The sequence below is a fragment of the Pararge aegeria genome, chromosome 16 (genome assembly GCF_905163445.1).
Source record: "Pararge aegeria chromosome 16, ilParAegt1.1, whole genome shotgun sequence".
Lineage (NCBI taxonomy): Eukaryota > Metazoa > Arthropoda > Insecta > Lepidoptera > Nymphalidae > Pararge > Pararge aegeria.
Genome location: NC_053195.1, coordinates 8,926,471 through 8,941,493, shown reverse-complemented (window position 1 = coordinate 8,941,493; position 15,023 = coordinate 8,926,471). Strand labels below are relative to the sequence as shown.

The following is a 15,023-nucleotide window of genomic DNA, read 5'->3' as shown; positions in this document are numbered from 1 at the left end:
TGAGCTATTAAAGGTAACTCGTGCTACCAGCTTACACGTGGTTTACGCTACAGTGCACTTGGCGACGTTGGTCTCTTATCGTCATCGGAACATTGGTGAGCACGAAACACTAATAAAATTTTCCATTATCGCAATGAACTAGAATGAAAACAAAACACGGCGTTGTACCCATTAAGCGGCACGTGGAGCATATGGGGTCATTTAATTAACGCTTACTTGCACTTTTCACTACACGTTCCGTCGTATTTCATACAAAGAAATAGTTTTAATGACAAGTTTAAATGTAAACACATTGTAAGTAACTATAAATATATTCATCAACAAAGACTGACTGTAATCAATTTAAACAACTTTGTAGCGATTAAGTCAACTTTATACGCGCCGTTGGCAACTTGGCAAGTTCGGTTACTTTGCTTTGAGACTCAACAACCGGGTTTATTGATCTTTATGGTACTCTTCGTAGTAAGACATGTATTTAGTTGAACCAAATGATTTTCGATGGCACAGCTTTTGTAAAGGGCAGATGTCTAATTCCAATTAGCTGAGATTTGTTACGCTAATTAGTTGTTATTAAATAAAGTCTGATTTAAAAAATAAAGGTCAACCGGTTTATATGACCTGTTTATAGTTATAATAGACGAACCCACCATTGCCCACAAGTACCGCTAGCAAGGGCAGGAGACAATTATATCCCCGGGGAAAGGATAAAAAATTACCTTCTCCCACAGCTTTATCAACTCTCAGAGCACTGGCGCCCAAGTGGAAATAATATCCAAATGATATATGTGTATTAATATACGGGGGTAAACTTCTCCTATTCTATGTTCCGGTGATTTAGCAGGTGGACACGTTAATTATATCTCTGTCAGGGGATATACTTAACTTTTTTATATTATTAATTTTTGCCTGTTAGTTTGTTCAAAGCCTTTTGTCAAACCTTTTACACGGAATCCCTGTGGACCAATTATACACAGGCATCGCTAAACGCCCTACGAGTTCAGTATAATGATGGTTTCAGAATGCTGTTGAGCTTACCCCGTTATTGTAGTGCATCAGAAATGTTCGCGATGGCTCATACTGATGACTTTTTTGCCATCAGAAGAAATCGAATAGCAACCTTGATGAAAATAACGCGGGTAAGCAGTAACGGCATTCTGAAAGCACTAATAGATCGATACGACTCTCCAATTTACAAGTTGTATTTTAAACTCCACGTAGGGCTGCCTGGACGCAGAAATTTTAATTTGTAACTTTTTTTTTATATTGAATATTAATATTTAATGTAAGTTTTTTTTTTTTTTATTTAGTTTAGTTTTTTATTATTCTATTTATGTTATAGTGTAGTGCGTAGTGAAGGGTCATAGATACCAAATAAATAAATAAAAATAAATAAATAATCGGGGGATATAATTATCTTCCGCCCGTGCTAGCCCTGCTGATGGTTAGTACAAAACCATCGTCTATAAACAGAGCAGCACTTCGCAGCGCAACACCCAGCCAAGGAAAACATTCTAGAAAGTTCCACCCTGTGTCAATCAACCAGAGGCGTAGGTGTTAAGCCTTATGTGCCTGTAATTACAACGCAGAATAGGACTGGTAAAAGTTTCAACGTTATCCGTACCTGGGTTCTGACTACGGATAAAGTTATAGTGACACTCGCAAGTTATAATTGATTTTTTTATATCATTCCCACGCTTTGACCTGCAACCACGCTGATTACGCCCACGCACGGCAATAACCTTTTGTGGCAGAGCTCGTCCAGGGCAGTACTATCGCCATTCATCGCCATTCATTCATCGCTTATTTCTGCCGCTAAGCAGCAAGTATATTGCATAAGGAATCACCCTGTAAAAATATAAAATCAAAAGAAGCATATTAATTTTTCCATACAAAGTAATTTAAACATTCGATTTTACTTACACAACCTTATTCAAGATAAAGGACAGACACGCGCATAGTATCTACGAGACGCTTACCTAATAAAGTGGCACGTGTCACTTGATTATAATTTTGCATGTGATTTTAGGGCTGTATCTGATTTCTTTCAGTACAAACTATGGCAGTTGTTTACTCAAAAACTATTAGCTTTTCGGTTTCACAGATAAGTCTTAGAGACAGTAAATAATGTACTTCTAAAGTATCAGAAGTATTATTTCGGTTTTCATTTACACGTTGTGTAATGTTCATGAGATACAGCCAGACAGAGAGTTCGTCTCTTTCTCACAGGGACGGACGGACAGACAGGCGGACTGATGTACAGACAGTCGATGCTACGGACAAATGTTGGCAAATTTTACGTACGGAACCCTAAAATAAGTAACCCAGCTTTGCAAAGCCTGTATTTAAACTTAATTGCAAATAACGGTATTTCTTCCAAAAGAAGCAGGTTATCAATTCACCGCGAACTTATTTGGCAAATCTGAAACGATTTCGACGAATAATTCTGCAAAAGAGTTTACAATCTTGTCGGCTCCATTACGATTTGATGAGAAAATCTTTGTAAATGGAACTCCTCATCGTACAATATTTCATTACTCCAATCCAGTGCAATAGTTATTTAGTATACCTATTATATACAATTACGTTAAGTCAATTTGATGCTTTTATTATTCTATTTGTTATATACTTTTGTTTTTACAATACAATATGAAGTACCTTCGTAAGAAGGACATATTTTGCACATTTGCTCGCGGCTTCAGGGTGACCAACTAATAGTATATCTGATTTCAGAGAAAATAAATAGTGTAAGCAACAACGTTCAATTATCAAAGAGGTATTGGCGGCCGCACAACTTTTTCATAATTTTTATGACTCAACCATTCCAATGACTGCGTGCGTAATAGCATAAAACATAGCTTTAAAAAATTTTTAGCGTACTCTGTTAATATTACAGACCAAAAGAACACCTTCATGAAATAGAGTACGATACTCTATCTAAATTACTACAAGTTGGTCATCCTAACTGTATCCCAAGTTCTATACTGATGGACATTAACGTCATCCTCAGTCTATTAGTCTCAAGTGGTCACAGTACTATCTTTGTGCAGAAAATCACATCTGCCCTAAGCTCTGACACTGTTTCAAAGAGACAAACCATGAAATACACTATCACATTTATAATATTAGTAGGGAGGCAGGCATTTGTTTTTTTATAACATTCCCACGCTTTAACCTACAGCCACGCTGAATACGCCTACCCGCTCCTAATAACCTTTTGTCGGCAACAGCATTATATTGCTGGAGCCGCTCGCAATATGACCTTTGCAGAGCGAGTGGGATGAAGTAGGATGGAGTGGGACGGTACAAAGTACAGTACAAACTTTATGTAAGTTAAGAAGGACACCCAATGTTTATTTAATATTCACATTGAAAACATCTGTAGATCAGCGCGTAAAATGCTCGGCTTCATGTTAAGAAATGCCAAACCATTTATAAAACTTAAAACTAAAAGACTTTTATATGCTACGTTAGTCAGAAGCAAACTTGAGTATGCCTCGGTCGTATGGAATCCTAGCTACCAGGTACACATAGACCGCCTGGAAAGTATACAAAGACGATTCACGCAATTTTATTCGATTGGATTAGACAAAAGAAAGCCTTATAAACATCGACTCAAGTCGTTCAAGTTAAATTCACTATCGGAAAGACGTAGGCTACACGATATGGTATTTCTACATAAGCTCATAAACGGCACCATTGATAACTCTGAATTGTTGAGCCAAATATACCTTAAGGTTCCCTCTCGTATGCCGCGGTACCCTATTCCACTCTTCACTCTCAAATTTTATAGAACTAATCTCGGCCACAACTCCTTAATACCTAGGCTAAGTAGATTGTATAATGAATTTAGTGCTAAAAGTGAGTGTATTGATTTGTTAAACGATACATTAGGAAAATTTAAAACCAAAATTATTAAAACGTTTGGCACTTCGCTAGAAGGTGACTCGTTATCTGATGATTAGGTACCCCAACTTTGTTTTCCAAGTTCCTTAAATATTAACATTGGTAATGTAAGTTTCTATTTCAAATTTAAATTCAAAATTTCTGTATTCATGTAGGACTATCACAGGCACTTATGAAGCTTTCTGTTTAAATTTTATTATTATAAATATACATATCTTTTAATAATGCTTGTATGAAATTGAGTTATCGTACATACTTACCAGTGCATGCTGTGACTACATATAAGTGAAATTATGTGTCATTAGTAACCTAAGGCTAGCTTTATTCATAACTATAATACATGTAATTTTGTTGGTACTGCTAATAAAATAAATAAAAAAAAAAAAAAAAAAATTGGTTGCCTGTAAAGTCGGTATACGGGCGAAAGTTTTACGTGACAACGACTTTGAGTGGTAAAATAATTTTAATGTGAATATTCATTCGTATAGTAGGAAGAAGGATGAAATAATAGTAACAATTTAAAACATTCATTTATACAAAGAATTATATTTAAAACATTAATTTATACAAAGAATCTCGCACTGAATTTCATATTAACAAAATTTTATTTTTACCTTTACACATACATACGTATTTATATACAAATATACATACAATAACTTGCAATACATTTGCGTACAATGAAACAGCGTTTACTACAAAGGGACGCGTGCCTTTCACTTTTTATGTCTGTCTCTCTCGCTCTTAGGCGGGCGCGTGCCTCTCACTCGCTCTCATTGTGAGCGCATAACGTGAGCGGAGCGTAACGCAGTTTCTTGAAGTGTCACCCGGCAAACCAATTTATAAGACGTTGTCACGTCAATAAATAAAATAAATAAAATAAATAAATAGTCAGACTTTCAATAATTGTGTTTTGTTACAAACTAAGATTACATTTCTACTGATTAATTACAGAATTGGCGTTGTCACCACAGTGCCTCGGAGAGCAAGTTTATTTAAAAAAAACTTAGACTTTTATCATCATTAACATCTGACGATACTTATACTTAATGGTAAAGTCCCCCAATCCACGTCGGAACATATCATGCATGCAAAAGCACCACCACCACCCTTTAGGGCGTAACATACGCGCCATGAGATGTCTACCATTTTCTCGTTCTATTTCTATGGGACGAGACGAGAAGATCTGCAGACATAATAAACGCGTGCGTGGTCTCAGCAGTGGGATTTTAATAGATTGTAATATAATGCTAATATCTTGTGTATGCATATCACTTTAACATAGAATATCTTTAAAACAGCAGAGATTGACGTTTTCATAAATGTTAATAAGATTGGAGGCTGCTTTTTGTTTATCACATCCAACATGTTGGTTTATTTTAGTGTAGTGATCATAAAGGGATACTTTGAGCTTTCTTATAAGCGATTATGTCTTGGCGATAGGTCATTACTGGCAACACGCACTGTTCGAAGGAATTTTAAAAACCTTCACTGATTAAAAAAAACTGTCCATCACAAATAATTGCATATTCCCCGAAGTACGGACACAGGAAGTTTGTGTCGATGATCTCGGCCGAGACAATCGATCCCATTGTTTTGACATAGCGATACATCTACATGTATTGTACAGAGTACAGACTACGGACCGACGCGCCACCGAACGGACTTCGACCCCTCCAGTTCCACTGCGACGCAATAACAAACTTTTCGTATTCATACACACGGACATTCGTATCATCAAATGGAAACATTGAGTTTAACTTCAAACGTAAAATTAAATCCTTACTAATGTTATAAATGCGAAAGTATGTTTGTTTTTCCTTTCTTAAGCCCTATCTAAACACTATCGACTCTGTTTTTTGGCATAGAGTTAGTTGAAAGAATGCAGGGTAACACAGGCTGTTTTCAACCGAATTAAGAAAAAAAATAGAATTGCATTGGATTTTTAATTTTTTTTTGTGTTGTAAACTGACAGGGCAAGAAGAGGGCGCGGCGGTAGTAGTAATAAGTAATGCAGTTATTTAGTGTAATGAATATGAGTAATGACCAATGACACACTGTGAATTCCTCTTGTTAGCATCAATTAAACGTAGCTAATTCATCGTTGTTGTGTTCACAATCTTGCGATTTCTACTTAATTCTTTGCCACTTGATGGTTTCAGATGCAATATAAAGATCATTGTGATAGTGAAAGAAAAACGTTTTACATTTTGCTATATTGTGACGATTTCGACGTTTGCTTTGAAAACGAAGTTAAAGACAACTACGTTTTCTATGCGTTCAAATGTTCAAACTGCAGCTATGGATCCAGTTTAACGCGTAAAATGAGTGAAACTTATTTGATTGCGTTTAGTTTTAGCGGTGATATCGGGCCTTAGTAGGTAAACATTATTTTGTCTACAAACGTTCGCTTTCAATTATATTAACGTCTTCGTAATCACACCTGACACTTATGTCTTATGTAAACAGTGATCTGCCATTTCAACCCCAAGATGAAGATAACATCGCACGTGTGAGGACATATCTACACTACAAGATATTGTTGGTATCATGTATTCCAGTGAAAATAAAGTAGAATGTTATCGAGTAGTCAAAACTATTTGAAAGAATTCAAAACTCTCTAAAGAGCTTGACATGACCGGATTAGATTTCAATATGTGACATTGCAACTTTTGACAATTTCTGGGAGTCATTGAGTTGAACTGTATGGTTTAAATTCTCAATTTTTTTTATGTGTAACTACCTACGGGGGGATATAAATAAGTAACTACAAAATCTTTTGATATAAACCTCGATTGGGTTTAATACCCAATTTTATATAAAATTTGGGTATATAAAATTGTATACTCAATTTCTTAAGATAGATTTCTTTCTAGTCAACAATTTAAAAAACGTGTTAATTTAAGTCTCAAAAAGAATATCTTATCCAATAGCAGAATAGTGGCAGCTACGTAGAAAACTTGACATTGTCGTTTTAATTCTTCCCTTAATCTTGGAATCCCAAAACAAAGTAAGCCATGTATTCTTATTGTTTGCAAGTAATAATAATTATCAAAACAGTGGCATGATCTAACGGCAAAACCTTCAAATATTTATAATCATCATTGCTTGCTTTGATGTTTATCTTCTAAAGATAGGTAAGTGGATACCTAACAACCATGCGGACTGCGGTGTTACTTGTAAGATTATCGAGATATTGTCTTAATATCTCTTCTCTAGTTTAGTTTATCGCATTCACAGTACTAGTTTATAGATAAGAATGTCACATATTTTACAGTTTTAGAACACCCGATCTTTATGTTGAAAAACAAGTTTAATTAATTGTATTTTCAATCGCTATATCTACAAGGAAAACCTATAATTTGTCTACAATTAACAAGGAAACAAGATTAGGTTAACATTGTTTGGCAACAATGCCTACACAAAACAGTTCGATTGATCTGTAAATTAGTATTCACGAGGGAAGTCGTCCCAAGGTTTGTTAGAAATTTAAAACAAAGGATGCAGTTTTTATAATTTACTTAACATAAAGATCGTGATAATTAATTGCTTAAGCTCTTTCAGCATAATATATTGTACCTAGATCCCGATCGCCTGTTATACGCTGTAAATGTCATCATTTACAGCCAATAAGGTAAGTAAGTAGATTTTGATACTGATAGGTCGAGGATAACAATTATCATACCTATTAGCTAGCACACGTAACCATAATCTTAACAAAGATTAACAAATGGAGCCAAATTTTTCTTCTTTTAATTAATATCTGAAACCGTGAGCAACGGACGGCGTGATGACGTCGACCGATCATGTACGATAATCGGCACAGGAACAAGACAACTAAAACAATGAAGTCTTCCAAATTTTCAGACGGTGTCGAGCAACGGCATTAGGCGTAGTTCGTGGAATGGAAATCGGATCAGCAGGACGCGGCGTCTGCGGACTGTATTTATATTTTTCATTGAGTTCCTTCGCCCCGTCCACTGCATCTCTTGTTTCGTCTTGTGATTTTATTCATAAACATCAGTTTGTTAAATAGTTTAATTTCTAGATTTTTTCGTCCTTTATTATATAACAAATAATTTCCAAAAGGTCTAAAAAATATTTAAATATTCAAAACTTTAATTCGTCGGTTACGGTAATTAAGAAAATTAAGCTTAATTTGCTATACTCCTCTTTTCTTATACCTAATTGCTTCGATACTCAACACCAAACAGATCTTCGGCAATGTACTTACTCTCTACGCACGTTTCAATCAGACTTCTTAAAAGATTCACTTAACAAAATATCTAATAATGTTAGTTACGCGGCATCGAACTTGATATGGCACACCTAGAATACTATTCAGGGCAGTGAAACATATGCTTCTTTCCTTGTTAAGTAAAACATTCAGGTGAGACAATAGTAATTATGTATCGAATTAATGAAAAAAATAAAACTTTTTTTTTATGACATACAATATACAATATTGTATACATTTTGCAAAGTAAACAAAGTGTACTGTTGCAATTTGCAAAATATGTGAACATCGTTTACAGTATCGTATAAAAAATATCACAATAATCACCATCGATATCCGTGGTACCAAATAAGTTTATCAAGCACGTAAAAAAATTGCTACTATCGATAAGATAAAACTAAAGTATACAAAATATGTTGCGTTGTTTTCTATTTATAAGTAACTAGAAACGTCATCGTAGTTAACCTCAAAGTCAAAGTCAAAGTCAAAAATATCTTTATTCAAGTAGGCCCACAGGTGGCACTTTTAATGCGTACATAAGAATTACACGGTAGTGAGATGATGGCGATAACCACATAATCATGAATTAATTGTTTTAAGACCTACTGATACAATTGCATAGTTTTCATTATTAATTACATTTAATAAATAAATCACGATAAGGAAACATATAGAAATCAGAAATTAAGTCGTAATCCATATTTTTTATACAGGTGTAAAGTGTATCCCAAAATTTACGCAGGATTTGTAAAGTGTTGCTAATGAAAATTAAAGACCACGTGACAGCTGGCAGTGCAGGGTTAGTTAATAAAGAGAACTGCAGGATAGATAGCAAGATTTCAATATGTTATAAATATTTTAGTAGAGGCATAATTTTCGCAAATATGGTCTGAAATATTAATTTAATGCGAACTCACTCGACAAATGTTGTCAAGACTAATAAACTGTTAAGAATGCAATGGGCAGCGCATGTGCAACGCATGGAAAGCACGACAGCCCCAAAGAGGTTGATGGAGGGCACTTTGGAGGGGCGTAGAGGCTGAGAACGACCTAGGGAGCGGTGGAGTGATGGAGTTGAGAGGTCCTGGGAGTTCGGAGCTGGAAAGAAGCAGCTTCTGACCGCCTCAAATGGAGAAATGTGCTTGACCAAGCCAAGGCCCACCCAGATAGTAGAGCTTTGATGATGATGATTAAGTGCACTGTCTTTTGTTTTTTGTGGACAACACTATCCTTTTCCTACAAATGGAATAGACAACAAATGTTGCCTGAATTCAATGACCATTATGTATAACATTATTTTATTATAAATTTTTAATTGTATCCCAAAATTTTATTAAATAACTGAGTAAATCTTACTGAAAATTTGCTTTGAAGGGTAACTTTATGCTGTTTTTTGTGTTGAAAATTTTAGACACAAAAATTTAGCTTTTTTTCCGCTTTAAAAATTAAAAACAATTATGAAACTCATTGTTTTATAATTGTTTTTAATTTTGGAACACTCCGCATCTTACAGTATCCTGTAGTATTATTATATACAATGCTATGTAAAGCAAGAATAATAGACATGGCATCTACAGTCCTATTGTTAGAACGTAGCACCTATGCGTCGTCCGCCCTGCATAATATCATGTTGCGGCTAAATCCAGACATCATATTCGCAGATACAGTTTTAATTTCAACAATGAACTAGAGTAGAAACGTGGACTTATTTGTCGGCCATCGAATGAGAGAATAAAGATGTTAGAACAATTCAAAACCTTAAAGCAATAGCACACAGAACCGCAACATCTGCAAAGGAAACTTCTAGAAGGGCCATTACTATTACCAACAGTGCGTTCTTACGATGCATCTTACAATTCTGTCGTACATAGTCGCATAATAACTCTTATTACTAAGCTAAGTCTTCTGTAAGCGTTTTTCAAGATTTCTGACAATAACAATTATTAATATGTTAATTTACGACGTAGGTTAACTACTCAACGACGACTAATTTGCATCATTATACAAATGGCATACGTCATACTTTACGTTACGTTCTTAGATATGTCACACTTATACGTTCAATGGTTCTATTTAATTTAAGCTTACAGAAAAATCTTTAACTGTGTATTGTAAGTGTAACTGAAATCTTGCAAGCCAGATAAATACCGTCCATGTCTAATGTAAACTTCTTGGTACGCCAGGGTGCATTTAAACGTAAGTAGCTCAAGTTCTAAGAACTGGAATATAATCAATACTCATCATTATCAACACATAACCTACATACACTACACCACCCATTACAGACCACAGGTCTCCTTTCAGGATTTGAAGGGCTACAATGCACACGCCTTTGAAAACATTATTGAGCACAATCAAGCATGCGGGTTTCCTAACAATTTTTTCCGTCGCGGTTAAGGCAAATGATATTTTATTGCTTGAATTAAAAACGGTTCGAAAAGATACAGTGAGGTGCACGCCGGGAGTCAGGTCAGACCACTAGAGGATCACCGCTTAATTCAATTAAAATTATCATCTCGTAACCTTACCATAGTGATTTCTTTAGAAATTAAGTTAAATTTATAGAATTAGATTTTGCGGACGTCATGATTGATCTTGCACAAGTCAGCGTTACAAGAAGATAATGTGAAAAACGAGAACAATCGTAAGTCTACTGCAATTCCAAGTAAAGACTAATTCTATTCGACAAATGGACTGTGACTGCTGTTTGACAATAAACCTTTTTTTGGCAATAGCAAATGAAGTAGATAATCTGTTGGTCCGGTTAATAATCCGTAAACAATTCATATATTTAAAGCTTTTTAATTTTTTATATGTAATTCAATACAATTTATCATGTTCAATGAAGAATGAACATTTTAAAAGAAATATTTATTCAGTAGAAACAATAACATGAAACAGAAGATGATTTTAGTTTAACAGGAAACCGGATCTGATAACATTAAACAGAGATTCAGAAGTATTAAGAACCTACCAATAATAAGAATTAAAACTTTGGGTTGTTTAAACGAATATCTGTTTTTATTTAGCCACACACAGAATACTCAAAATGCACATACAATAGAGCAAGTTACGTACAACTTGGATACCTATGGAGGGTAAATGTTGGGCACCTCTTGATACAAATAGGATAGATATTATTTTATCATAGGCTTCAAAAAATCTTTATGACTTCATTCAATGTTCCAATGAACAAATACACGGAAGGGTAAACAAAGAAAACAGCAACACTAGAAACAGTTACTTATAGCTAAGTGGTGTCTCAGTGTAAAGGAACGCCACCGTCTGGACTTCGGAACGCAAACGGGCACCGTCTAGACATTTAAATATACCAAATTCACACATCATTTATCACGAGCGCCCCAACGTAAATTTTCTCGAGTCTTCCCTCCCAGACGCCAATACAGGGGTCGAAGAGAACAAATAAAGCGTAGCAAATTATCAAAGAATATAATATGTTTTTTATTATTAACGTAGATAGGTATCTATTTAAAGAAACTGATAATGAAAATACGATAAGTAGAAATTATGCATCAATGTCAAAAATAAAAATTATCAAGTGAGCAGATTCCAGTGTAAGTAACACTATAATGCGGACAATGTAATAACATTTAGTTATCGCCGTAATTTGGTTTTTAAATATGATAAAAAGGTGAATGGTTACTATTGCCCGAAGTAAGAAGTTTCAAACCTTAGTTCAACTTAATGATCATGAATTTCATAATGTTGCTGAAACACAATACAATACATAATAGAGCACTTATTTGAGTGACTTTGCAGAACTTTTTATAAACTCATTAAATAGGTAAAAAAGAAAAACTAAAAACCAAGCAAAACTAGCACCATCTTCAGATTAGCGATTGCCGTAATACGTTTTATTATATGAATGTGCTTTAGAACTTTGTCTCGATTCTATAACATGGTCACAAGGTGTTGTATAATGAACGTCTTGTGTTTAAAAGAACGAACTGAGTTAAACTAGGAATGTAATATACTTATGCACAGGCGCTACATGACATCTAACCAGCTCCTTATTCTCTATTTCTAGGAGCTTACTTTCATCTTATAAAGCAGTAGTATTAGATGCTAGGAAGTCTGCAGGCCCTTTATTAACATTTCTGACATTTCAAACTAGTGGTGAAAAGTACATTTGGTTTTTTTCGCATGACGTGAAAGTTATACATTTTCTGAGACGAACGTTTGCCAACCCGTCGGAAAAGTAACTGAATAAGAGGGCAGGTAGGTTTTCGAGCAGGTCGATTGCAAGCGTGTATTGTAATTAGGGTAGTGTTTACCGTTGTGCGGCCAAACGAATGAATCACGTGCGCGGCGTGGGTGCCGACTCTGGCACAGCGGTGACCAAATCCGTCCCGTCCTGTCGTATTAACTCGTTCCTATTTTAGACCACCCTATAAATACCACCATTGACACCGATGCCTCTGACGTCAACCACCACGAAACTTGTCAAAATTACGAGACACGCCAAGCAACTTATTGTTTATCTCTAAAAATGTGGGTGATGATATTCATAACAGCCAGGCCGACAGCATTTGTAAGTACAACAAACTATTTAATAAGTGGCTGTGTCGGCGATATGACACACGAAAACATTTTTTTTTACCTTAGAGTATATATAAATTGCCGGGTTTCCTTACAAATTCGTTCAACACTAACATAAATACGAAGATATATGATTTACTTGCCTAAGCGTATTTTTTGTTTCAATTTGAAAGAACAGGGTGTTTATTTATGAAATGTGCGACACAAGAATTAATATGACTCAGTCACATCAAAAGTCACATCGCGGGGCGCTGCTAGTATAAATTTAATTTAGAGCAAGTTTGCTATGGAAAACTATAGCAAACGACATGAAAATCAGGTTTTCACAAATCGGGCGGGAGCCATAGATTTCTCGGTGTTATGATATTATATAATATTTCGGTCGACTTGGTTCAGAAGTTGCGTTGTTACGGAGTTACAAACATTTACATACAAAAATAAAGTACTTACTTTCCGAAATAGAGTTTAAAATATTATCTATGATTATAAGTTCAACCCAAACGGTATTACATCATGAGCGATGCGTCACATGGTGAGGTAGCCGGTTCTGGTATGTGGCACTATAATGGAGTTGTGTTAAATATAGATTGCATGTACAATTACTGTACATACGTTTAGCGCAAGTATGCCCTCGTGATCAGCGGCGCTCGCCGGCGCCGAGCCAAACCGGGGCGTTGCAGTGCAGTACCCTTAGTACAACATTTGCACGCTCACAACTGAGGAGTCGTTTTCGAGCATGGAAATACTTGAACATGGGAGTAAAATGGACCTTATATAATTTATATTAAAGCTCAAATTTGCCTACAATTCTTCTGCTCGGGCTTTTGTCATAACATTTGTAATTTGATTTGCTACTCTAAAACGAGTGACATTTGGTCCACTTCACTTTGACGATACGGAGTTTGGATATGCGATAACGTCTCCTTGATTGCGAGCTAGCATATCTTGTGCTAAGGCTACGGCTCACAAGGCGTCGCGTCGGCGAGGCCGCGTCATTCATCCATCACATCGCTCATCATCTGCTATGAATAGAACACAAGCCTAGCGTTTCATTCCACGAATTCCGCTTTCCGTAAACAATTCTGTCATGCTTTACGCGTATAACGAACAAAAATCGCAGATCGTGGACTATTTTATGTACCTGGGGCCCTAAGTCTACTATTAAAATTGAGTATTATTAAACTCAGCCAGATACCAGTTCTTTTGTAGATCGTAGGGCATGTCATAGGGCATACTAAAACAATAGGGGAAGCAATAAAAAAAATTGTATAACTTTTTGAACTAGTCAATTAAACATATGTATACGGCCTTTGCAAAACCCTTTTTTTAGTTTTTTTTAAATTATTTAAAAAAAAAAGTGGTTACGTCCTTAAAATACAAATATATATATTATATATTATTTCTACGTTATTAACACTATAACTACATGACTGTCGAAATATTTATTTAAAACGTATCTGTTAACATTCACAAATAAGGGCATTTGAATTGAACGTGATCTATGATAAATATTTTTTGTTGATGCTCTTACGATTACAACACAGTTGCAGCGGAGTGATCGATAACCTCTTATCGCAAGGTCGCGTTTGTGTTTGTAAACACAGACTGATGATTTTATTTATTTTATATTGACTTTAGTAAAGGTCACCCGTAATAAAACATATTTGGAATGATTAAATTATATAATATCAGATCATAGTATATGAATGAAATTTCTTTGACACTCGTCTCTCTAGCCAAGATGCTAGCCAAGGAATGCGGGTTATCTAACATTTATCGACTATACATAAGTAATATAAGTACTTAATTATGCAACCAAACGTATCACAATTTTTTAAATAAATATCTTTGTTATGACCAATATACGATACTGTGGAAACACTGAACAGATCTTGATGAAATTTGGCACACAGGTAGCTTGAATCTTGGGATATTATAAATATAGAATATTTTGATTTCGTTAAAGCAACAGGGAAAGATTTCCGCGGGAATTAAAAAAAACAAAATTGTGGACGGATATTTTGTATTGTAGATCAATGGATCAATGCTTGCACCATAGACACGGAAATGGAATAATTTTAATCTAAGATTTGAAACAAATATACGAGGACGAAGTCGCGAGCAACAGCAAGTTTAAAATATATTTCCTATCACTGTCCACTGCTGGACTAAAGGCCTTTACCAACAGGAGAGTTTCCCATTATCACCACGCTGGGCAGACGGGTTGGTGATCACAGTAGATGGTATTACTGAGGACGCTGCTGCTCATTCAACGTTATATTCTCTTAGAAAATATATATATATATATATATACAATTGTTTT

General features: G+C 35.2%; 1 protein-coding gene across 1 annotated transcript in view; it reads right to left on the bottom strand.

Moving 5' to 3' along the window:
• LOC120630211 (3-phosphoinositide-dependent protein kinase 1) overlaps positions 1-15,023 on the bottom strand; it is a 103,315-nt gene that overhangs the window by 35,084 nt on the left and 53,208 nt on the right. The gene's annotated exons all lie outside the window — the stretch shown is intronic.